We start from the raw sequence: 24,332 nt of genomic DNA, 5'->3' as shown, positions 1-24,332 counted from the left end.
ATAACCTGACAATTCTTTGTTCAGGACTGCATTTTCTGTGATATTGTATATATTGAGTAGGCCAAGACTCTACATGCACATCTTTAGCAATTATTCCCCATCCAGCAATTCTCTGTAATCTCTCATTTTTTACACTGAAAACCATTGCCAAATTTTCATATCCTTGTGTACAGCATCAGATTATGGTTGTTGTAAAATGATCTGAACTTATATTCAGGGGAGATAAGTAAAGCTGATAAGTGTGACCCTGCATTGGAGGGACTGAGGTACATTTTTGGGTGGCATAGATGTTTCCATTATAATTCATTAACTTCTGCAAAGAGGATTTTAAGCTGTGAAGGGCACACATTTTGTCTGCTGATTTCTTTTGTGTACACACAACTATCTAAGGTCTGCATGGAAGTGTGTACTTACACATTCATGCCTCTCCATATATATCCAAGCATATAGTTGGATGTCTAAAAAGCAGCAGGTAACTATGGATATAAATACTTACAGAAAAAATTTATTATTTGATCTTGAAGTACTCAAAGCTTTAATAAACACCATTAGCAACTGCCTGAGATCTCAGTTTTTTTGTAATGAGAAAAAATATATTTTTCACATAGTTAAGAACAAAAGCTTTACATCATGCATCCTAATACTTCAGATGTTGTAACACATAGAAAATATTTGGAAAAAACCTCAAATGTATTAAAGCCAGAAAACCAGTCAACTTCTTTTTATAGTCAGAATACTTTAATCAAGTGCCATGAATGACTGAGGAAAGGAGAAATAGATGACTAATGATTTTTAAACCTCTGAGTTAATAATACTAGCAATCACTAGAGAGGAAGTGAGATCATTTACTGCATGGTCAAATCACAGCAAAGCTATGATACAAGCTAATGTTAATAGTAGACAGAATTTTAATTCCCAGACACATTGATAAGAGAAGGGGGAGTAGAGAAAAAAACAAACACTGACACCATGATTCAATGATGGGGGTCAAATTCCAAGGGATAGTGGGTAAACCTGTTTTTGCAGAAATATACACTTGATCAGAACCAGAGGCAAATTTATATTTTGCTGACATTTCCAGTGGCTATCCTTGGCTAGCAGCAATACTTCCACTCAGATGTTCACTGATTCTTCCTCCCTCTTTGGCAGGACAAAAGAGAATAAGTAAGAAAAACAGAAGTAAAAACTTTCATGGATTGAGATAAAAATAGAGTTTGTTTACGAATTACTGCCATGGGGAAAGGAGATTTGATTTGGGGAAAATTGGCAAATAAAATAATTATTGATTCAGGTAAGAGGAAACAAAGATGAGGAGGTTGCAGGCAGTAGACAGCCCTTGCTCTCTGCTGGCGCTTTTTTGTCACATTTTTCTTTTGCTCCAACGTGTGCTCTCCACAGCCTGCAGTGTGTATCTGCTCCATCATATGGGTCCTTGCAAGGGCTGCCAGGAATGCCTTCTCCTCCACAGAGCACCTGCTGCTTCTCCTCTGGCCTTGGCCTTGGTATTCCTCTGCTCTTTCTTTCTCTTTTTGCTTCCTCTTGCTCTGCTTTTGAAGAGAATTTGCCCTCGCAGAACATCTTCCCCTTCAGTCTCTCCCTGACAGCACCTCACCAGCTGCAATCAATGCAGAATTTTTAAGAAATTTTTCTAACTTAGATACCTCCTATAAATAATATATTGCTGACAGGCATTCCTTCTACCATGGCCTGTAAAGTCTACTTTTTAAAATTTTTGACATTTGATAATTGTAACTTTTCTCAGATCCTACGAAACAGCTCCAATATTTATATGCTCATACTAAAATAACCAAGATAAGTCATTTAGTAATTGATAATTCACTGTGTCAACAGAAATTTTGCAAATAAAGAAAAAATATCTATTGTAAGAACTAAAGCACATTATCTGACCTCTATAAGAATTTTTTTCAAAAAATATGTCAGTGTCACAATTGCACAGGCTAAAACTGAGCAAGTTTTTTTTTCTTTTGTAATGAAATGACTGCAGAGAGAAACTGCTGTCTACAAGCCTCAACCTCTCAATTTTTTCCATTAATTGAATCAATGATTAATATAATTTAATTTTAATGTTTTTAAAATCTTATTTAAAGAGATTGCCCTATTTTGTTCACATCCTATCATGCGTTAGCACTGACCCCAGCATAATTGGGTACTGGCATAATATTATAATGTTGTAGTGGAATATATCTATTGAAAATTCATTGATGCCTATTCCTGATCAGATAAAACAGAACTACGCAGTGCAAAGATTCCAGTGAGTCACAACATCTCCTACACAAGCCAGGAGTGCAGCTCAATACAATGCATTTGTCAGTGCTTGATTTATTGTATGTAAAATGCAATTATTGTCAAATCATGAAAACAAGATTTATTATTAGCTGCTTTTGTGGTCCACCTAAAATTATGGTATGTGAGTATGGAATGATCAATAGGAATCATTGTTTTAAAGAGAACATTAATGAGATTTTATGAGAGATTATAGGACATAATCACAACTGCAAAGGTTGCATTCAAACTTACAGGTTTTTTTCCTGTCTCATTTGCACATTCCATCCCCCTTAGGAGTCAGTACTGTAATATGATACTTCTCCTAACTACTAAAAATGACATAGGAAATATAGGGAGGAAAAAAATCAATATGCAATTATTCATTCCAGAAAATATTTTCTGTGCATAGTGCATAAAATTGACTTAAATAATTTTAATATAAAATTAAAGGGCACAGCTCTAGAGAATATTGTAGTCATCATAATAAAACATCTTCATAACTATGGGATATTGGTCTACTAACTAAATGCAAAATATTAGCACAGAAGCTATTTCTACCTGTTTGCTGTTTCTAATTATTTAGATTATATAGACCAAAATATATATATTTTCATGGGGGCCTCGTATGGGTTGTAGAACCTGTTCCTTTCTGCATAAATTGCAGTATAACTTGCATTAGTCAGCAGCAGACTAGGCTCACCTGTCTACTGTGACAATAACTGCTATAAGGGCAAATAACTTACACCAAATTCCTAATTTTTTTACTTCTAAACTTGGCCTTGATGCCATCTCACTATCACTGATAAACACTCTGAAAAGTGGAGGTTTTTTGAAATAAAGGTTCTCAGTAAATTGGTACAGACGGCTCCATCAGAACCTAATTATGACTGTGGAGCCGGAAAATAGATTGCATTTCCCATACATTATTAATGCTCTTCAAATCCTCATTTGTCATGTTCAAGGTTATGTTCAAGAGATGACATTCAAGGAACCCAAACTTCTTGCTAAACACATTTCAACAATCCAAGTCCTTTATAAGAACAGCTTCTTAGGCTCTTGGATAATATTTAAACTATAACACCATCCTCATGGGACTGTACAGAAACCATAAAGTCGTTAGAAACTTTTTGATGATGAAAATTAAGTTCAGCACTATAAAAAATAATTTCATTAGCAGACTTTCACTTACATAGTGATTAATAAAATATATATCTAAAGAAATAGTTTTGTAGGACAAGATGATGTTTACTGCATGCACACGTTACCAGTTAGGCACATTAGGACCCGCAGTTAATACAGAGGCACGTGACCAGAAGGTGACACAAAAATATTATTAGTAAATGAGCATTGATTCTGAAAATTTTTAATAGAAGAAGACACACATCAAGTGGAAACCATAAAATATATGTGCAATTTCTGCCACTACAAGTATAAGAGAAATTTTATAAAAAAACCCTTAAACCATATTGTACACGCTTACTTATTTAAGTATTGCAAAAAAAAAAAAGTTTTGTACAAAAAAAATAAGTCTTAGGCTTTTAATATTCTGACACTTCAAAAATAACTTTGAATACAAAAATGAAATGAAATGATAGTGCATTTTCATAGTATCCAAATTCCTCTTAGTTTGCTGGTGTGTCAAATAATATTGGAGGAGTCATTGATGTTTCAGGGTTTTTACCATGTCTTGGCATTTCAGTACGGGAAAGTACTCTGCTTTATTTCAGCTTAAGTAAACTAATTCCTAATGGAAAAAGTGAGCATTCACAGCTATCTGTGATGAAAGATGAACAAAAACCTACTATGAACACAGTAGATATCTAAAACATCTGAAAAGTATATAGCTTCTCCCGTTCTATTCACCACTGTTTATACTTGCTGAAGCCATGAACCTCTTGTTAGAAGAAAAACTGTGTAACAAATTAGGTACTGGCATGTAGCTGTTGGTCACTTACCACAGAGTTATCCTGAAAACAGCTACTTAAACTTTTATAGAACCTTATCATGGCAAGCCATCTTATCTTACTTTAAAATATTACATTAAAATTGAAGGTTAATCCATTTTACAGATTTACTGTCCAGATAAAATTAGATAAAATTCAATGGACCAAATTCAACATGTGTGCAACTTCTATCATCTCTGTACAATTCCATAGATGATAACTACTCCTCTGAAACCCAGTAGGTCTTAAATTTATATCTAAAAAAGGCAATTGTAAACCAAAGGAAATTTAAAATAGTTAAACCCATCCACTTATTGGTCTTTCTTTTTCAGTAATCTCTTTGATATTGTTTCAGATACTAGGATTTGAGTAAGATATTATTATCATTATTCTCTCATATCATGATTCTCCATCTTCTTGATCTTCCTGAGAAACTGTTACTCTTCCAATATGTGTGTGTGTGTGTGTGTGTGTGTGTTTGAAACAGATGTGCCAATATGTTTTGCTAATGCAATATGGAAATAAACAACAGATATACAACATCCTCATGATATTGAGAAGGAGAATTAAATCTCTCTTTAAACAAAATATTTTGAACACTCGGGAAACCTGAATCTGAATCAACATATTTGTCTATTTTTACAGGCAAATGTAGAATTGAGACTGGAAAACTTTAAGTAGGGAAGTAGGGATACTTTGAATCACATCTCAGTATACAAAAATAGATGAAATAAAAAAGGAATTGTAAAAAATTAAACCTACTTTGTTGTCATATCAAGTAACAGCAAAAGCCAGGATACAGATATGGGCAGAAAAATTACCACTTACAAAAATGCATGTGGCCAAAGAATTAGAAATGAACTTAATGCAAAAAACATAGGAGACAAAGACATCTAGTCTGTTTAACACAAAGAACTAATTGCAGTCAAAATTTTAGTTGTTTAAATGAGTGCTGAAATATACGTTGGCTAGGAAAACATGACCGTCACAAGTCTCCAGAAGAGTCCTGAGCACATCTATGTGAACACCACAAGTTGTGTCCCCAGGTTGGGTGACTTTTTGATATGACCCTTTTGACTGAAGTGAGTGAATATGTTCCCACAATTTCTACAGAACTGGATCACGGGTCTTGTAATTTGATATCTGCTTAGGGAACTTTCAAAATGAGGGTTTATCGATAGTGATATTTGGATAGATATTTTGAGCCCTTTTTGTTTTAGTGGTCATTTTAGTGCACTACCTTTTGCTTTCTTATGTCTTGCCAGTACCACAAAGCAATTTATTCCTTGTTTTGTATGGTATCTTTTCTTTCTCTCCTTAGACTCCAGGAATTTAGAAATATAAAGATTTATTGCTCTTCACCAATAAACTCAAACATTTTTATTTTACAAGGAATTGTTTTGGAGTGTTTTAAAGTTGTCTTCCAAGCAATTACATATTCATTTCTATTGCAGAAATTCTTACATTTTTTTCCTTACAAATATTTTCAAATTTTACTTCTTTGCCAATTTTTGCGAAAAAAATATAATGTCTACAAAAAAACAAAAAGCAAATGCAATGTGCAAATTGAAGAAGGAGACTTTAAGCAACATAAAATTCACAAAATCTTTGACATCTATATGGCCATATAAATTGCATACCTAATCTTTTAGTTCCAATTTAGTTAGTGAATGCCTATTATAATTTTTAAATTTTTCCCTATAAATTTCTCTGTTCTTGTGTTTATTCAAAGTGTCCTTCCTTGAATTCCTGAGTTCTTGATGCTGTCTGGAACAATGAAGTGCCCACAACTGCATAAACATTCTGCATGAATGGTCAAACATAGTTATATGGAAAGAGACTTTCATTCCTTTGGTTTCTGATTTGATTCGTTTACATGCTATAGAAGATAAAACTGAATGTATTTTAATCTTTTCCTCCATAATATAAGCACCTGAAAGCTTTTTTGTTTCTAATAATATTAATTTAGAGCAGAAAGTCCCACTCAGTGTTACTGTGCTCCAAGTACTTAATATCTTTGAATACCTGTGTTTTGGTTTATTAACCCCCCCAAGTGCCTGTATGCAGGTTTGCAAGCTGAAGACCCTGTAACTATTTCCAGTCCACAATTAACTTCTTGGTTTTTTAGATGCATTTCTTATTTCTCATTTTTTTGCATCAGCTCTTAATGTAGTACAAATGGAAAATGTAATTAATGCATTGTTTGCTTTTTCTTTTTCAGTTCATTAATAGAAGTAAGTAAGGATTCTTTCATTTCACTTAGGCATAAATAACTGAAGTCATCAATATTGAGATTACAATGAAAATTAGAACCCTATTGTAAAGATTCATCTGAAGCTCTAAAAGTTTGAGATGAAAAAGAGAAAGATTCAACAAACTTTATTAAACTAAACAGTACATTTTGCATATAAAATGGTGTGATAGGTGTGAGCATTTCTAAAGGAAACATAACTGCTTCTGTTAGTTTCAGATCTTCAACAGATAGTGATTTAAGCTCATACACTGTTATACATCTTTATCTTGGCATACCTTTGCAGTTTGCTAATCAGTTTAGCACAATGCTGAAGGCAAGGAGCGCAGCGTAAGAGTACAAATTTGTTATAACCAAGATAGGCATGTAGATGGAAGTCCTTTAATCTTTATAAGTTGGTTCCTTCTACTCCTGGTCAATCAAGTCAGGCACAGTGCCATTCCAGTCTCTCAAGCATTTCATTTGAAGGTCTAAAACAAGACCTTTATTGGTTTGACACATCAGTCAAGTGTTAATTTGGTATTTGTTGGGCCAACATAGCACCAATCTGTGATAGTCTCCAGTTCTTCACTTGGAACTACTTTGAAGATTCATACCCTCTGACATATTCTTCTCTGAAATTTTTCATGCATTTCCTTTTTTTTTTTTTTCTCATTTTGTGGTCTTTCATTACTCAAGCTCCATAAGGAAATTGTTCTTGATGATTACCATAAAAATATACAGTTATTTATGCCAAAAAATTTGAAAAAAAATGGAAGAAGGAAAAAGTATTTTTTTATTTTTGTCTCCATTTTAACTGTCCTTTTTCAGGGAAAAGTTAGAACATTCAGGCCCAGACTGATGGATTGTCTGACCCAGTATTTTGTCTGCATCAGCAGATGATTTTTTTTCTACATAAGGCCTGGGAAGTTATATTCTTCTGCCTAATGCTGTCTCCATCCCCAACTTGTTTTTAACAGGAAAGATCTGAATCTGTATTTCTTTTACATGAACTCATCTTCCTTTCTACTCCTGAGTCTGTGTAAGTGTCCCTGTTCATGTAAAGGAATTACACCTGTCTGCTCCAGCTTCTGAATATCTGCCTCCTCCTTGTTTTGAATTGGGATCTGACTGACTTGGTACTCTCAGCTTCCTAGTACCTGTGCCATAAAATTCAGTGAACATTTAATACCTGTGTGCACAATCCTGGCACCGTTCATAAATTTGTAGGGCTCTATTATATCTTTACTCATTTACCACTTTTCCACATTCAAGAGCTTTGGGCTTTTCTTCATATGGGTGTGGCTCCATAGCCTCAAACTTCCTTGTTGCTATCTTTTTTTAACTCTGTGCAATATTTTTGAGAGGACAGAGCCCAAACTAAAGACATTACTCAAGACGTGGCAGAATCATATATTTATTGAGAGAAAGAATGATTTTTGTCTGTAATCACATCTGGATAGCTTCTCCTCATGAGGCTGAACTTTGAGCTTTACAGAATTTTCACAGCCCAAGATCTTGTTTCTGATAAAGAATAGCTCAATCCAAGGCAATTTTCCCAAATTTTGATTTCTCTTCTACATATTTGTGTGCTGTGTTTCTGTGTGCATAGATATAAAGGTACATTAATCAATCACATTCGTCTGCACTGAGTTTAATCTTAAAAGGGAAATTTATTTCCTTTTTTTTTGCTTGTGAAGATTCCTAGTGAAATAAATTTAGTATCCCATAACTTATTGAGTTATACAGTTTCTTCATATATCCAAGTTTTAGAAAAGAACTAGAAAGTAATAGACAAAGCCCATTTTGAATAATAACGAGTAAATTTAATTGAATTTGTACTGACGGTTTGAATCTCTGCCTTCTGTCCTAGGAGGTGTTTCCTGTGTCTTTCTCCTCCTGGGTTGGGTAAAATCCTACATAAACACAGTATGGAGCTGGTGAAAGCACAGTTTGAATTTAATGCAAATGCTTAAAAAGACTATCAAGCTTTCAGAAACAGTCAGGATAAATACATTCCCTTCAGTTATGTAGCTTTTAGATAGATGCTGTCAACTGTACAGTCCCAGTACTAAGTTTATGCCATTGCATATTTTTTTTTACAGATAGGTGCCAGTGCCTTCCTTCAGCTAAAACATACATATACACATATTCTGAAAAATATTCTGAAATATTGTCCAGACAAAAGTGAAAATGTGCTTGCACATAAACTTTTTAAATGTGATCTCCTTGTGAATCTATGTATTATCTGAAGAATTTCAAACTAGGCCATTACTGTCAGTCCCAGTGCAGAGCTGTCTAGCTCATGATTTGAAGGGATATGAAGCCAGCTGGGTGTGTTCTTGTCTCCATCTCCAGGATGCTTATCTAATGTCATCTGTCATATAATGGATGTATTTTGGGGTGGGAAAGTAGGGGGAATGCAGCCTTGACTGAGTTCTTTGTAACAAAAAAGCATGGACCCTGGGGTGTCCATATGCCACAGATTTTCTCTGTCTGTTCCACTGAAAACATAACCAAAAAGCACATAATTAAGACTGAGTGATTTCAGATTTTGTCCTAAGATACAGGTACTGACCTAGTTCCAAAAAGGAAGTAAGAACTTCCATATAAGCTGCAAAATTGAAAATGTATCTATATTTTATCTTTGATTTTATAGGCCATATATTAAGATATGATAATAAATAAATATAGAATATACTGAATAAATTATTAAATTAATAAATAATGCAGTAGATTTGGTAGCAATCATTTAGAAACATAGAATATTCATAAATAGTTCAGTGTGCTTTAAGATATTTGTTCTTTGAAGGTAACATTTTGGGATATATATTGAAACATTTTCAGTAAATTACTGTCCTTGACTGCAGGACATATTGCCATCTGTATTGCAAAACAGTTGAAAAACATTTCATACAGCCCAGTAAAATTCACCTTTCTCAGTTTCAAGGGCATACCCAAGTTTCTGCATTATTCTGTAGTAGAAAGAGATAGTTCTCTATTTGGATTCTGTTGCAGATGTTTTGGTGACTAAATTTTAATGACATATTCCCCTTTCTCCTCATGGTTTTTGGTGATAAATCATAGCTGCTGAATTTTCTGTTGTACATTGTTTGGTACAAGATAACATTGTTCATGCAGCCTGCCCTCATTATTTGAAAAGTAGGAATCACAGACTTTGAAGTTGTGCATTTTCCACCTTTTTTTACAATTCATTTCCTCACACAAGTACAGTGCTTGATACGAATTTAATTTAGCACAATATGTTGCCATGTAATGTTTAGTCTGTATGAATTTTTAAGAAACATAAAAGAGACTCAGTGACATGGAGATGACTTACAAAACAAAGAAAATCAAAGAAGTAGTTGAAGAATTATTTTGTTAGCATACTCAGTCTTCTTTCTTCTCAGCTGGGAAGATGATATGTTGTTGTAATGCCTTGTCCCCTTTGCATGCTCCTAACTTCATTAGGCAGAAGGAGCATGGCTGTGGAACTTAGATCCATATGTTTATCTACCAATAACTTACCGATTTACCAGGTGTTACATAATTGTGTACATGTCAAAAGAGAGACACACATACTCTTACATTCCAGTACTTCAGTCTTGAGAAGTAGGCAGAATTTAGTATGCTTCAAGGGCTTTTAAAGACTTTTGAATGATATCTTGCCACCAAAAAATAACATGAATTAATACTGAGAAAATGGAAAATGACTCATCAACACTGACAGAAAGGGAGGCCTGGTAGTACAATGATGTACAATAGTGATTTCACCAATCCTTTTTTTGCTCTGCTTTTCTTGTCTTCAAGAGTTGTTTAGCTGGGCTAAGACCACTGATTTCTAATTTGAAGGGCTACATTTCACTACATATACTTATCTTCTCAGTTTCCTCTGGCCATTTAGAAGATTAAAGTTTTCCTTGCGAAACAGTTCAAAGAAAGGTTCTTGATTTCATTTCAATGTATATGTGGGATGAAGAGCAGATTGAAGTAGGCCAGGATGTTAGGCATATATATGTATAGGACACTGGTAGTTGTCCTATAATCTAGCTGTTTCTTTAATCAATTAATAATTACTGAAAAGATAGAGAATACAGAAGGCTGTAAGTGTACACGTGGAAAGGAAATGTGATGACAAAGCAAGAGACAAAGTAGAAAAATTCCAATATACAATATTCCAAATCAATCATTTCTGAAAAGTATTACAGGTCATGATTAAAAGGCTGTATTTATTGGCTAGATTGTTCTTAATTTGCTTAAGTGCAAGTGAAGCATCATAGGCATTATCCATCTAAATAAGTCCTCCATGAGATTTTCATACTATCCCTCACTTTATAGCTCTTGCAGTAGAATCTGTTTCAATAACAGTATTGCTTTTATTACTTGGCTATGTGTGTGACTCCTGTTACATTGAACATTAGTTAAATTAAGTGCCTTTTATTTAATATCTTGCATCTTACATTGGATTGTTTTTGCTTCTGGTGAGTTTCATAGTTTCTATAGATTGCCATAGTATAAAACACATTAAACTGGAAAAAAAAATAGAAATCATGCTGCTATCTTTCTAAGTGGCTTGAATGACTCAATCAGCATTTATATCAGTGATTTCCTCTGCTAGAGGGAAATTTTTAAAAAACTGAGTCATTTAAATGATACTAAAAAGCATGAAGAGCAATTAATCACGCAAGGGTTTTTTCTTTCAACTTCATTATTGTAAAATTTTCATTGACTTTTCTTGCCACATGTCATCTACTGCTGGATTGATATGACTATGTGTGACAAAACAGCCAAGAAGGGCATTAGCTATTTTTTCTGTGAACCCTTTGGCCCTGCACAGAGGTAAATCCAAAGATTATCTTGGAGTAGCTCAGAAACATGGAAAAACTGATTTATCTCCCTGAAAGATGGGAGGTCATAAGAAGGTTTCAAATGCGTTCCATTCCATTCCAGCAAAGATCAAGGCATCTGAGAAGAGCCACACACAAACTATTTTATGCCCCCACTATACATAACAGAATAAAAAATGACACCTTATCTCTTCCTTCAGGATATCAGTACACTTAATTTTCCAGTTAAACAAATATAGATGTCAGTTTAATGCTGTAAAATAAACAGAGCATAAGCCACCTTAATATGCTGCTACCATAACAAATACATTAGTGCTAGAGCTCATGATAAGTGTTAACTTAAAAGGGAAAGAATTTCTCCCCCTCAAGAAAGTTAAATATGGTAATCCAAAAGAGTCAAACTTGCAGAACCTGATATAAGAGTCTGCCATAAAAAAGCATCTCTTCCCTGTTCCCTCATGTCCTCTTCCTGATTCTATAAAATACAAGATGCACTAAAATCCCTGGAATACTTAAAGTAGCCTGGTACTCACAGGCAAAAAGGATAGCATCAGATTATCTTAAAGACTGAGTGAGATCTTATATATTAGATGACAAACCATGTTAAATACTGACTTTACAGTATATAAGTAACTTTAGCACTGGGGTTTTTTTCTTATTCCTGCTCTTAAACAAAATTTATTCTTAAAATTCAGTCTTAATGTGTGTTTATCAAGAACAAAAGAGACTCTAATAAACAGCTTACTGTTTTGTTTGCTTGATTTATGATTAACTTTTAAATAAATATTCCTTGAATTATACAACCTGGAACAAATATTGAGTGTTCTAAACATACTATATTTTGACATTCTATGTTTTGATATTCTGATCTCTGAAATTACTGAATACCTGCAGCTCCCATGTATTCAGTATGAAAAATTCAATTTGTACTTTCTGTCCTATGAATCATCATGACAAAAAACAAGCTCAAGTATTCTCTGGCTGATGGGTAGCTATTAGGAAATGGTAAATCTCATTAATTTCTCTCATGAAATTATCTGATACTAATGTGATAACAAAGCAGCAGCAAAACAACAAGATACATGTTGTTTTGATGCTGATTTGCTCTGTGTGTTTTGTTGGATTTTTTATAATTTCAATTAAAACAACAATTCTTTTACCTTTATGACATCTGAAATAGATTCTGAGACATTTTAATTTTTTCTACTATGTTTGGATGATTATTCTAGAGAAAAAACATGATAAAATAATTATGTCTTTTGACTTATTTTAGTTTCTAGTGCCTATTGCTAAAAACCCTTTCAGACACCTGTGCTACCTTTAGAAGCATGTTGTTTTTTTGTGAATTTTGGTGAAGGACTAAAACCACATTCCAGTGCACCCTACAAACCTCCCCTTTATACCCCAATATTCTCTACTTTTGTTTTATTCGCACCCTACAAACCTCCTCTTTATACCCCAATATTCTCTATTTTTGTTTTATTCTAACCATCCCATTCCTTATCCTCTTTGATCTGTCCTCTCCATTAATCCTTAAAGCATGTTCAAGGCTGAGTATTTATTCCCTCTTGTTCAGTCTTTTACGTTTCATTTTTTCCTATAGGTGGTTTTGATGGGTTTTTTTTTTTAGGTATGAAGCCATAGATTGGAATGCTACATACACCTGATCGAAGTATAATTTTAGCTCACCTAATTGTTCTTGGAACATATAAAATGAAGTTTAGTGTTTGGCATATTTTAGGAGAGCATTTTGTAGCTAAAATATGCTCAGAAGATTGCTATTTAAATGACAAGATAACTGCTTAGTAAATGGTGCATTTATTTTAAGACCAGAGGATTAGTGACTTTTTTTTTAACTTCTTTGGTAACTTAAAGTGGCAGCTTTCACCTTTCAGAATTCATGCATGTTTTTTCCTGGGGAATCAATATGAGTCTAGCAACAATTTCTGGATTAAAAACTCAGTGCTGCTTTAGCGAAAATTTTATTTCTTTGCTTGAGTAATTCCTCTGACCTTTTTTTTTCTATTTCATTTTTTATTTATATAGAATAAGACATTTGTTATTTCTCAATTTAAATTGCTTTTTATCCATGCAGGACAAATTAAAATAGAACTCTTAAGAGAATCATATCATCTTGATTACCATAATAAAGTAGAGGCAGGTTCCACCACTATTGCTCACTGACCTGTGTCAATGAGTTCTTATTTCAAATTCCAGTTCTGTAAGTGACTTAAGGCTACTTAGTTAATCTCTGTGTACTTGAATTTCTTCCTCTGAAAATTATTTATTATCTTTTTTGGAGCTTTACAAACAATTTGGCTTGGTTTATAATTACAAACCAGGTGAAAATTTTGTTTATTATTGCAATTATAAAACATTAAATTCTCATCTAGTCATTATATTATTTCTATTGTAAATTTTCAAAAGAAGTCAATGAAATTGAAACACAATCATAAGAGTTCTACCTTTAGACTGTAGTTCCAAAATGACTGTGAAGACGACCATGAGCACAGGGGGTTCCCTGAGCTCTTTTTCCATCATTGGCTTCATGACTCATGGCAACCAATCTGTGTCGCTGAGCAATGGTCTGAACAAAGAGCAAAACTGGAAAAACAAACAGAAAAATCTCAGCCAGCCCAGGATACTCATGTGAAGAATCTCCTTGCCTACTCCATTCATAGTTTTACTTTTTTCTGGATGGTGTTTAGTCCTTTCCTTCCTTTCCTCTTACTTCAAATACTACACCATATTTCACTCAGCATTCAAGACTATTGCTATTTGTAATGGGCTATAAGTATAAGAAATGACTGTCATTCACCCAAGAAAAATCTGTTTTTCCCTTTGAATATATAGCATCTATATGAGTTTGATCCATGGTTTTCTAGGCTTGTATCAAGTTATAGCCCTGCCTAGACATGAAACACAAAGATTGGGCCAAGGGAAACTAAGGAATGGGAAGGTAGTGGGGAGAGAAAAAGAGAGAGAGGGAGAGAGAGAGAGAGAAAGCAAGCAACTTTCCAGTAGGTTTTACTGGGTTTCTTAGTATGCTTATTTTTATATTTTTTTAATTTACTTACTATTTACTAACAAGTTCTAAATCAGAATTCTACATGGAGTACTTTTAAGTCATAACTGTCAGCAACTGAGGAAGGACCATAGGAAGGCAATAGAAGATGGTGCTTCAGAACAGAAGCCTTACTGAATGGGCTGAAAACACAGTATAGCTAGGGAAGGTGAATGATTCACATTTGCAGAAAAAAGGAAACTTCTCTTTTGATATGTTCTTCCCTTGATGTGGATTTCCTATAATTTCTCTGTTTCCTTATATTCTTCCCCTTCCTGCCACTAATCCTTTTAAATGACACCTTTCCCCAGCATGATGCCTCTAGCATGAGGCCTCCATCTTTCACAGGGTCACAAAATAAGCCAATTTAATGGAATTTATTCTCGCTGCATTATTTTTCTGTCACTTTAATCATCTCAATTCGCCATGACATCATGAGTCACTCAGACTCAGCTCAATGGAAGCAGTGGGTCTATTCCATTCTAACAGGTGTTGATCTGGTCCATTGGCTGCTGGGTGAGGGTCCAGAGGCAGCTCTCTCAGACTCTGTAGAAGATGCAGCCAAAGCAGATGTCTGTACACCAAGAAATGGTGTGTATCAATCACAATATAGATGGCATCACTTTGTATTGATCATTTTAGCAACAATATTTTTTCTTAGAACATATCTTACATATTAAAAGGTGTAAGTAAAAGCTTTAGCTAAACATTTTTCACATCTGGGATGACACAGCCATACAGTACAAGCTACAAGTATTTTTCAGGGATATGTGGGATATGTGGATATGTGACCACTAAAGGGGTAAAGATGAACAGATGTAGCTCAACCTAGGAGACACACAAGCTGGTGAAGAAAAGAGTGCAAACAGACAGGACCTTCTGCCAAAATCAAAACACAGATCAGGATCAAATGAGACGTACCCTTTTGGGAGAGAGGCAATAACATAATAGCAACGAGTGTAACCAAGAAAAATAAAATAAAAAAGAAGACAGCCTACTAGAGATCTGACAAAAGAGCCTCAACCTCAGCAACTAAAGATTATCAATGGCACTTGCCATCTGTACCATCTTTATAAACTCATCCTGGTGGTATTGCATACCCACAATTATCTTAGGACATAAATATAAAGACTAGGAGTTTTGTAATAGTAAGAGTTTATCATTACCATGATTCATGACTTTAATGAAATCTTTTTCCCCAAGTTAGTACCCTGCTGGTTGCATCAGTTTTCTACACATTTTCATCACAGCAATCTGCAATTGCCTATTTCACATATTTAGGTATGTAGATGAAAGATGATAGATAGATAGATAGATAGATAGATAGATAGATAGATAGATAGATAGATAAACACATACATACACATAGGCATATATATAAATATTCAGTTGCAACAAAGGACTGTGGATAGCTTATGTCTAAGATAAATATCTTAAGTTAACCACTTGATTTTTCTACTGCTCTTTTAACTACAGAGCCATTCTGTGCAAATTCTCATTTAATTTCTTATTTTCACCATTTTCTTTGGGGTTTCAAATGGTTTCTCTTTAGTTTATGAAATTATTTTAACTTAGTCATACAAGGACTATGTGTATTCCAGATTTTACTTAAGTATGTGAGCCATCAGGAATGAGGAACTGGTTGAATGTATCACAGGATGTACTATTGATCGTGTATGTGTGCCTATGTTTCTAAAAATATCAGCATCCAGGGAATTGTGAACAACATAGACACCTTCTATCACTTTATTTGTTTGTTATTTTTGAAGATATATATGCACTCTTTGGCCATTAAGTTTTCATTCCATTCTTTAATACAGAAGAGGGTAAAACTCATTAATCATATGCCAGGCTTGGAAACTATAGTTATAACTCTCAACTTTTAGAGTAGCAAAGAGAAAATGCTATCTTTAATATAGAAACAGGTTTAGTCAGTCAATGTAAAGCTATCTTCAGTTTTCCATTAAATACTGCTCTCTGCTTTTTATTCAGTATATTTGCTCTTTCTATAGAAAAGAAAATATCATTGTTACAGTATTCAGTATGCTAAATATGTAGTTAGTGCCTACTATTTGCATTGTGCAAATAAAAATGCTTAACATTCATTTGATTACAGCTATCATTGGTTTTAGCATTAGAAAGCAGAAATATAAGAACTTTATTTATATGTACAAACTGTACCACACTTTAAATAATGACTCTGCATAAATAAGTCTTGTCAAATATAGAAACCAGAGATGACTTTACAAAACCTGTCTCTCAGAGCAATCAAGTATTTCTAAGATAGGTTTTGATGCAAAATAGTTTTCAGTTTTCCTAAATGTAGGTATGGACTCTGTTGCAGTCAGATTTGCATACAAATACACATAAATTTGAACTAGGAAGAGATGGGTAGCATCCCTAACACCAATATTTATTAATACTTTTTTTTTTTTTTTGCTGGGGTAGATTTAATTTTATCCATTGTAGTTGATATTAATGCAGCAGCTTGGGGAAAAAAAAAAACAGAGATCACTGCTTGTTCTAGCAGGATCCATCTGTATTACACCCACTTCAGTATTTGTATGTTTCTACTATGGGAAAGTTTGAAGAAAGTCTTGGGAATGGGCAGGAGGAAAGACAAAACAGCCAACACCTCCAAGCACTCCTTAGAGCAGACCTTTCTGCCCTTATCAGTCACTCACTCAAACATGCAGTCCCCAGCATCCTGGGAGACAAAATAGGAGGCATCCACACCTGGTGTTTATGGCTGTATGGCTGTAGTCATTCCTCTGGTATGCACCTTTCCCAGGAGAACAGAGAGTGTTTATCAAAGTGAAGATAAGTGTAACAAGTTGCTCTTCTACACAGGGGTCTGGTTAAGGCCAGAATGGCTGCTGCAGGCCATCTCTGCTGCAATGTTATGTTTTGGATTTATCACTAAGACAGTGTCGATAACACACATCTTTTTATTTGCTGAGCAATATTTACACATCCACTATCAAAGAATGATAACTTCTTTACAACTAGCAATCTATATAACTGTTCCTCAAAAAAAATTAAAGTCTGACTTATTCCAATGTATGTCTATATACCTATTTTCATTTTATTATATTTAAAAGGTTTATGTTAAGAAAGTCTTTCTTATATGCATGATATATTTTCAGACTTGACTGACTAGTATCTTAATTTTCAGTTTATCATCATTCCTTAACCCAAACTTATCAAACTTTTTTCTCATTCCAAATGATGTGAACTGATTTTTACATTGCAATCAACTAACTGTTTTCCTTTTCAAAGACTGTCATGCTCTATTTCCAAATGATGTCTTCCTTCTTTTTTATTTATGAAGTTAAGCCCCACACATGGTTTCTTTTATGGACACACCTTCATGCTCTCACATATAGCAGTTTCTTATACAGGAACTACAATAACCGCTTATTCAGAATTAGACACCTATTCCTTAATTCACCTTGCACTGTAACTGAACATTTGCAAAAATCCCTGTTTACAAGAGACAGGAAAAATTGCATTCAGGATGTTGATGATACTGAAACTAAGTGACATTTAAAATAGGGATGCAAAATCACTTTGTTTACATTATAGTTTGCATGTAAAGAAAACCCACAGCTGGTGCAACTCTAAACTTGGAGCAGGCTGAGATTCCCCACCATGACTTTGATGTCAAACAGACTGTCTTTATGTCTCTCTAGCAAAAAATGAATAAGGCAGAACTAGTCTATTTATAGCTTTTGATATTTTCATGTGAAGTCAGTCAAATACGGATAAGGCTATAAGTTTGCTGGCATACATATGAAAGACTCTGAAAAATCTGTCTTTCATAATTCCCATTTAGGAGGAAATTCTTTACAAATTATTATAATATGGATTATTACACTGGCTCCAGTGTTACCAGTGGCAAATTGCACTGTGGGAAAAATCTACCTCTCTCTCTGAGCTGCAGAGTGATACTTAATTTTATGAAGGATAGATCTTGCATGTAATGCCTTGCACTCTTATGACTTCCAGGCTGAAAATAAAAGGGGAGCCTGAAAAAGTTGCTGTTGGTGTAAGATCCAGCCAATAAACTTAGAAGCACAGGGTGCTGTGAACAATCTCCTGAATGTTTTGTCTCTATTCCAATTTACCACTGAATATAAGGATTTTTTTTAATGGGATTGACATTGGATACTTGAGAAATTCCCATCTGAGAAAAAAAAAAACCAGACAGCTGAATTATGTAAAGACAAATAAACAAACTTAAAAAAAATCTTCATCAACAATAAATTTAAAATTTTCTCATTAATAGGAGTCAGACTCAGTAACAATAATAGTATATCCTCAGTAAGGAATAATAACTACTGAATCCAAAAACATTCAGAGTTAATTTCAAAATTTTTACTGATTTAACTTTCTGAGAGTAAGTTTTTGTCTATCTGTCTGTCTACCTATCTATCTATCTATCTATCTATCTATCTGTGCATGCAATCAATAATTGCAACTGATTACTTTTCCCTGTTCAGTGAAAAAAACAGAAATAGATTTTTTTATTGTAATGTCAGGAAGGAACTCGTTTGAGGAGCAAGAGCTACCACATCTAGCAGGAGAGTAAGTATGATATGGGAGAAGGGAAAGTGAGCTTCATCCTAACCTGATCAGGTGTTTTATATAAACATTGAGATACCTCTGGGAAGCTAAAGGTATGGGGTTACTCAGAGAACAGGAACACTAGAGAAAGGTTGCCTCTGTACTGTCTAGCACATCATATGGAATTTTAGACAATGTTTTAGATATAAATCATGGACAATAGCCATTGCTTATGGGCAAAATCAAAGGCAACAGTACTTGCCAACAGGGTGACCGATGAGTTGTAGAAAACTTTAAAATAAGAACTACCAGGAAGGGATATAATAAATAGTAATCAAGTAAGAAGGTGGCAGATTGGGTTGGAAAGTTGAATGTGCAAGTTTATGCACTTAGAGTGCAACCTCTGGAAGTTTTCAGATGATTCCAAGTTAGGAGCAGTTGCCAACACACCAGTGGATAGTGCTGTCATTCAGAAGGACCTCTACAGGCTGGAGAAATAAGAAAACTGGAATCTTGCAAAGCTCAGCAACAAGAAAAGTAAAGTCCTGCTCAGGCTGTCTGCCTGGACAACAGCTTGGCAGAAAAGGACCCGGATGTCCTGGTGGACAAATTGAACATGCTTCCCCAGTGTGCCCTCGTGTGAAAGAGCATCCTTGGCTGTGTTAGGAGGAGAATTACCAGCAGGTCAGTGAGAGTGCCAAGACAGTGTATAGACTTTCACCTAGGCAAGAGACAAGTAACAAATTCATGGAAGGTAAGCAAGAGAATTACTGACAAGAGAATGTTAGGCATTTATTGTCACTGGAATTAGGTTTTCTTTACCTTGGAAAAATAAAAAAATCTTTGAAAATATATACAAAATCCTTATGTTTTCATCTTTTTTAGGGCTTTTGGTCTTTTAAAAAATAGTGATTAATTCTATGGAAGAAAGACCCCATCTTCAATTTCCAAATAGAAAACCACTGCAATAAATTTTAAAAATATTCAGTCCTGAGAATTATAGGCTAATATCACCATTTCACTCTAGGAAGACAAGGGGTACCACAAAGAAGAGCAATTCTCTAGAGATAGCAAAAGGAGCAGGTGGCTTTCCAAGCATCAGTAATGGTCAATAAAAAGAATTGGTTCAAAATAATCTTCCCAAGTGAGAAAAAATTAACCTTATTGGCATAAAGCAAAGGAGGGTGTAGTCAATGATGCATGCATATTGGAATTTACTTGCTTTCTGGAATTGCAGAGATTATTTACTAGCATTAGATTAATGTTGTCATTCTATCTGCTGCTTCTGGTTCATAGCTAATACTTAGAAGATGGAGGGGTGGTTAGATTTTTAAGCTGATAGTGAATTCAAGAAGCCTACCTTTTCTTTATAATTTCTTTTTAAAAAAATAACCAAAACCGTAATGCAAACCAAAACCAAACCACCAACTAACCAAACAGGCAGAAATCCAATATAAACCTTTTCAAAAAGTTTTCTTACATGCTGTGCAAATACTTTTTGAGATGACCAGACAGATACTCTGTGTTACTTTGTTAGAAAAGTTGCTAGGTCACTTTTTAGTATATTATATTATCTATAGAAATAAAAGGCTGAAAGCTTCAGTCTTTGTGAAGCTCAAATACCAGTATGACACACAAACATATTAAAATCCTTAATGACCAGAGGAAAACCAAATGACTCTAGAGAATAGATTATAATTACCTCAAGCAAATACATATGAAGTTTTATCTTGTCATTTTGATCCCATTAATCTATGCAATATTGTATTTTATCCTTTTCTGAAAGTTTGTTCATAGTTCTTCTTTTTTATCTCAAGACTGATTTCTAGCTCTTTCCATGTTGTTCCTTCTGTTAATTACATATTTTGACCTGCTTTTTTGTTAAGTGACTCCAGAAGAACTGTGTTTAGGATAGTTATTAATTACAATATTTTTTTAAAATTTTTCATGTCTTTGTATACTACTACCCTGAGTAGTTTATGGCCATAAATTATTTCTTTATTTTTCTTACTATAGATGCAGTCCTTGCATTCCCAAGAAGAAAGTCACACCTACACTCTGCAACTATATTCATTAAGTTATGAGCCATGCTTGCTACATTTACTTGAACCATAATATAACAATTCTAAAGATTTAAGAGCTAAAAATACAAAGGTGTCTGAGACTCAGTGACAAGATTCCTTTATTATGTACTCTGCTGCTCTGTGAAATCTGCATTGAAACTTGATGGACACAGGCAGAACAATATTGAGGAAAAATTATAATCCTTTAGAAAGATTTACAAAATAGAGCATGCAGAGTATGGAGAACTTTACTACATAGAAAATTTAGATTGGAAATGAAACCCTGCTTACCTCTCTCAATGAAATAAGCATCCACCTTGAGGCTTATTTCAAGCCTCCAGAACAGCTGGAACTGTTCTTTATGCTACATTCTCACTGCTATGATTACGGTGTTGGAGATAAATATGCAAGGTCTTCTTATTCTTTTTTTGAACTAACATTTAATAGTCTAGAAATAAATGTAGTCAGATGAAGTCCTAGAGGCAGAAATTCAAGTATTCCTGTTTCTGGTTTGACATTAGGAGTTTTACTTATATGGTTCATTATCTCACAGGCATGGGTTTAAAAATACACTCAGAGTTGTGTATCTGAACCTGTTCCATGAAAAGGATGCCCTGGTTTATATTTATAAAAGGACAGGTCTCTGTGTGTCTATATAAATCAACTTGATGGCACAGCTTTAGTCACACATTTAATCAAAAATTTTGCCACTGATATTTAAAGAGTTTTCACAATGTCAAAGAGCAGTTAGAAGAAGAATTTGAATCAGCCACTCCTGTAAATTCAGATTTCCCACTCTCAAATTTTCAATATCCCAATGATTCTGTAAGCATTATGTCATTGCTGAGGGGTTCTACATAAGAACATGTTTGATGACTATGGCTGAAAACATGCTATGCAATCTTTTCCTTCTGGTTTGCAGCTAATACTTAGAAGATGTGTTTTAACAGGAACTTATACATCCAGGTATTTTGGGTGCCAGCTCACTGATAACTCTGTGGATTGAACTTGTAATTAGGCAACAAAATCCTTCAGGAAACCTAACCTTGAAAAGACAAGCTCTTTATTTGTTGAATGTTGACTAAATTCTGAAATCTTCTAGCACATAAACATGGTCTGTATTTTTTTCCTTAGAGCTAGTATTTATTTGCTATAATTTCTTTCCTTAGAGCTAGTATTTATTTGCCACAATTTCTAGCCAGGTATTACCTTTCAAACATTTTTTTTTTTATTTGTGGGTTTTAAATTATGTCTATTTGCCTTCTACAAATTCATTTTTGTTAAAGATTCTTCTTGTCTGCAGCTGCTGGTAATTGTTACCTAAAGCATGTATTTAGTTTTTGTTGAAGATTGCAATGCAAGTTGTTTGCATTACCATCTGTATGGCAGATTACCTTTGTCAAGTGGGCAGTTTGCCTTATCTCTCTCTCTTTGAGTGACCACATTCACACCTCCCTCGGGAGGGGACATCTGCTGATAACAGGCTATTGAATGTCACTGCATGACTGATAAGAACTGTAACATCCCATTGTGAGATGCTCCGCCCAGAGGGTGGAGCCAAGCATTGCTACCCAGATATAATCCAGAAGCTTTTGAGACACCAGTATGGCTTTCTCCATGGGATTCCCCAGAGGAACAGCAGCTGTCTCTTCTTCCACTGGATCTTCAGAGGAAAAATACATCCTTCTCTACAGGTCCTCCTTGCTCCAACAGAACCATACCTCATACTTCAGGAGGGCTGCAGCCACATTTCCAATTGGACTGTCACCAACACCCTGACCCACAGGGTGTCAGGTTGGGTTTCTGACTCTGTCAGTGTTGTTCTAGTGTACTGCATTGTTTATTTTATCCTTTTTTTTTTCCATATTAAAGAGCTGTTATTTCCTGCTCCCATATTTTTTGCCTGAGAGCCCCTTAATTTAAAATTTATAGTAATTTGGAGGGGTGGGGAAGGGTTTATATTCTCCATTTCAGGGGAGGCTCCTGCCTTCCTTAGCAGACACCTGTCTTTCCAAACCAAGACAGTTTTAAAAGTTTTTAACATAGTATCATAGAATGAGGGAAATGGACCTTATCCATTTCTCTAATAAAAGTTTCCTGACTGTCTTAAGCAACACTTTCACATGGCCTGGTTTCCCCATTTGTTAATTAGTGTTCATTCCTCAATTTTTAAAATTGTCAATTTCCCATGATTTAGAAAATAATTTTAAAAAATTATAAAATTTCACAATAGTTGGCATTAGTATTATCATATGCAAAGACTAATAATTAATATGATTAAAAATTATTTCCCCTCTTTTATTCTTGTATCAAACTGGGGAGTTTGGAGTTACTGAATAATACTCTGACAAATATTATTTTCTGCAATTAAATGTTACTTACCACTATTACTGACTTTGAAAACATAGGGGCTTTCCTTTTATGAAAAAAGTACACACTTTTAAAGATAAACTTGTAAACCAAAAATTCATGCATAGATTTTGATGAAAATTTTGGCTTTCAGACAGATTAACATCATCCACAGTTTTTTTAACATGTTGCTTTGTGGTCCAACTGGATCCTTTCTTCGTTTTTTGCTCCTTATTAAGCTTTTCTTTTCTTCCACAATCTCAGTTGATACACAAAAAACAATTTAACGACTCTTTTTGTTTCAGAACTGTAATAGTTTTAAGTCCCTCTGACAATGTTATCCTTTTAAGCTAAAAAATTCCTTCAGTGATAATATTTCTAACAATTTCTTCAACCTTCAACATTATGTGTAGTCTTTCATCTTATTTTCCTTCATTAATTTAAGTTACTGCTTTAGGCTGCCTGCAAGGTTTGTAATATCAAGTGCAAGTACAGTAAACATTGGGATGTGAACATCATTTGTTTTAATTATCCACATCAAATAATTCTATTCTTGTCTTTCAGAAGAAAACATTAAGAAGTTTCTACCCTTTCTTCTCAATTTCTCTGTTGTCGAAGGTATATTGATTCACATTTTAGAGATGTCTTTGGTGTTATGATTTGTAAGACAATGGAATAAAACAGCAGTCTAATTCCATCATTCTATTTTAATTAAAGAGGCATTTTCTGGAATCTCTTCATGTTAACAGCTCAGGCCTCTCAGTTATTTAAAGGAAAAAAGACATTAAACCCCTTTCTATTAGGATGAGCCTTGTCTAGCCATGTTTATCAAAGAGAATATATTCATGTTTAAACACACCTTTATTAGTTGCTAGGTTTAGCATATGTTCATTATTCCCTGTCCTGTAAGAACCTTATTTTTCAGTGATTACTAAAGCTTTAATATTTATGGTATTTTTAGAGAGAAGAACTTACTTTCTCATT

The sequence above is a fragment of the Molothrus aeneus genome, chromosome 3 (assembly GCF_037042795.1).
Source record: "Molothrus aeneus isolate 106 chromosome 3, BPBGC_Maene_1.0, whole genome shotgun sequence".
Taxonomy (NCBI): Eukaryota; Metazoa; Chordata; class Aves; order Passeriformes; family Icteridae; genus Molothrus; species Molothrus aeneus.
The sequence above is the reverse complement of the archived record's forward strand: the minus strand, read 5'-3'. Positions refer to the sequence as shown.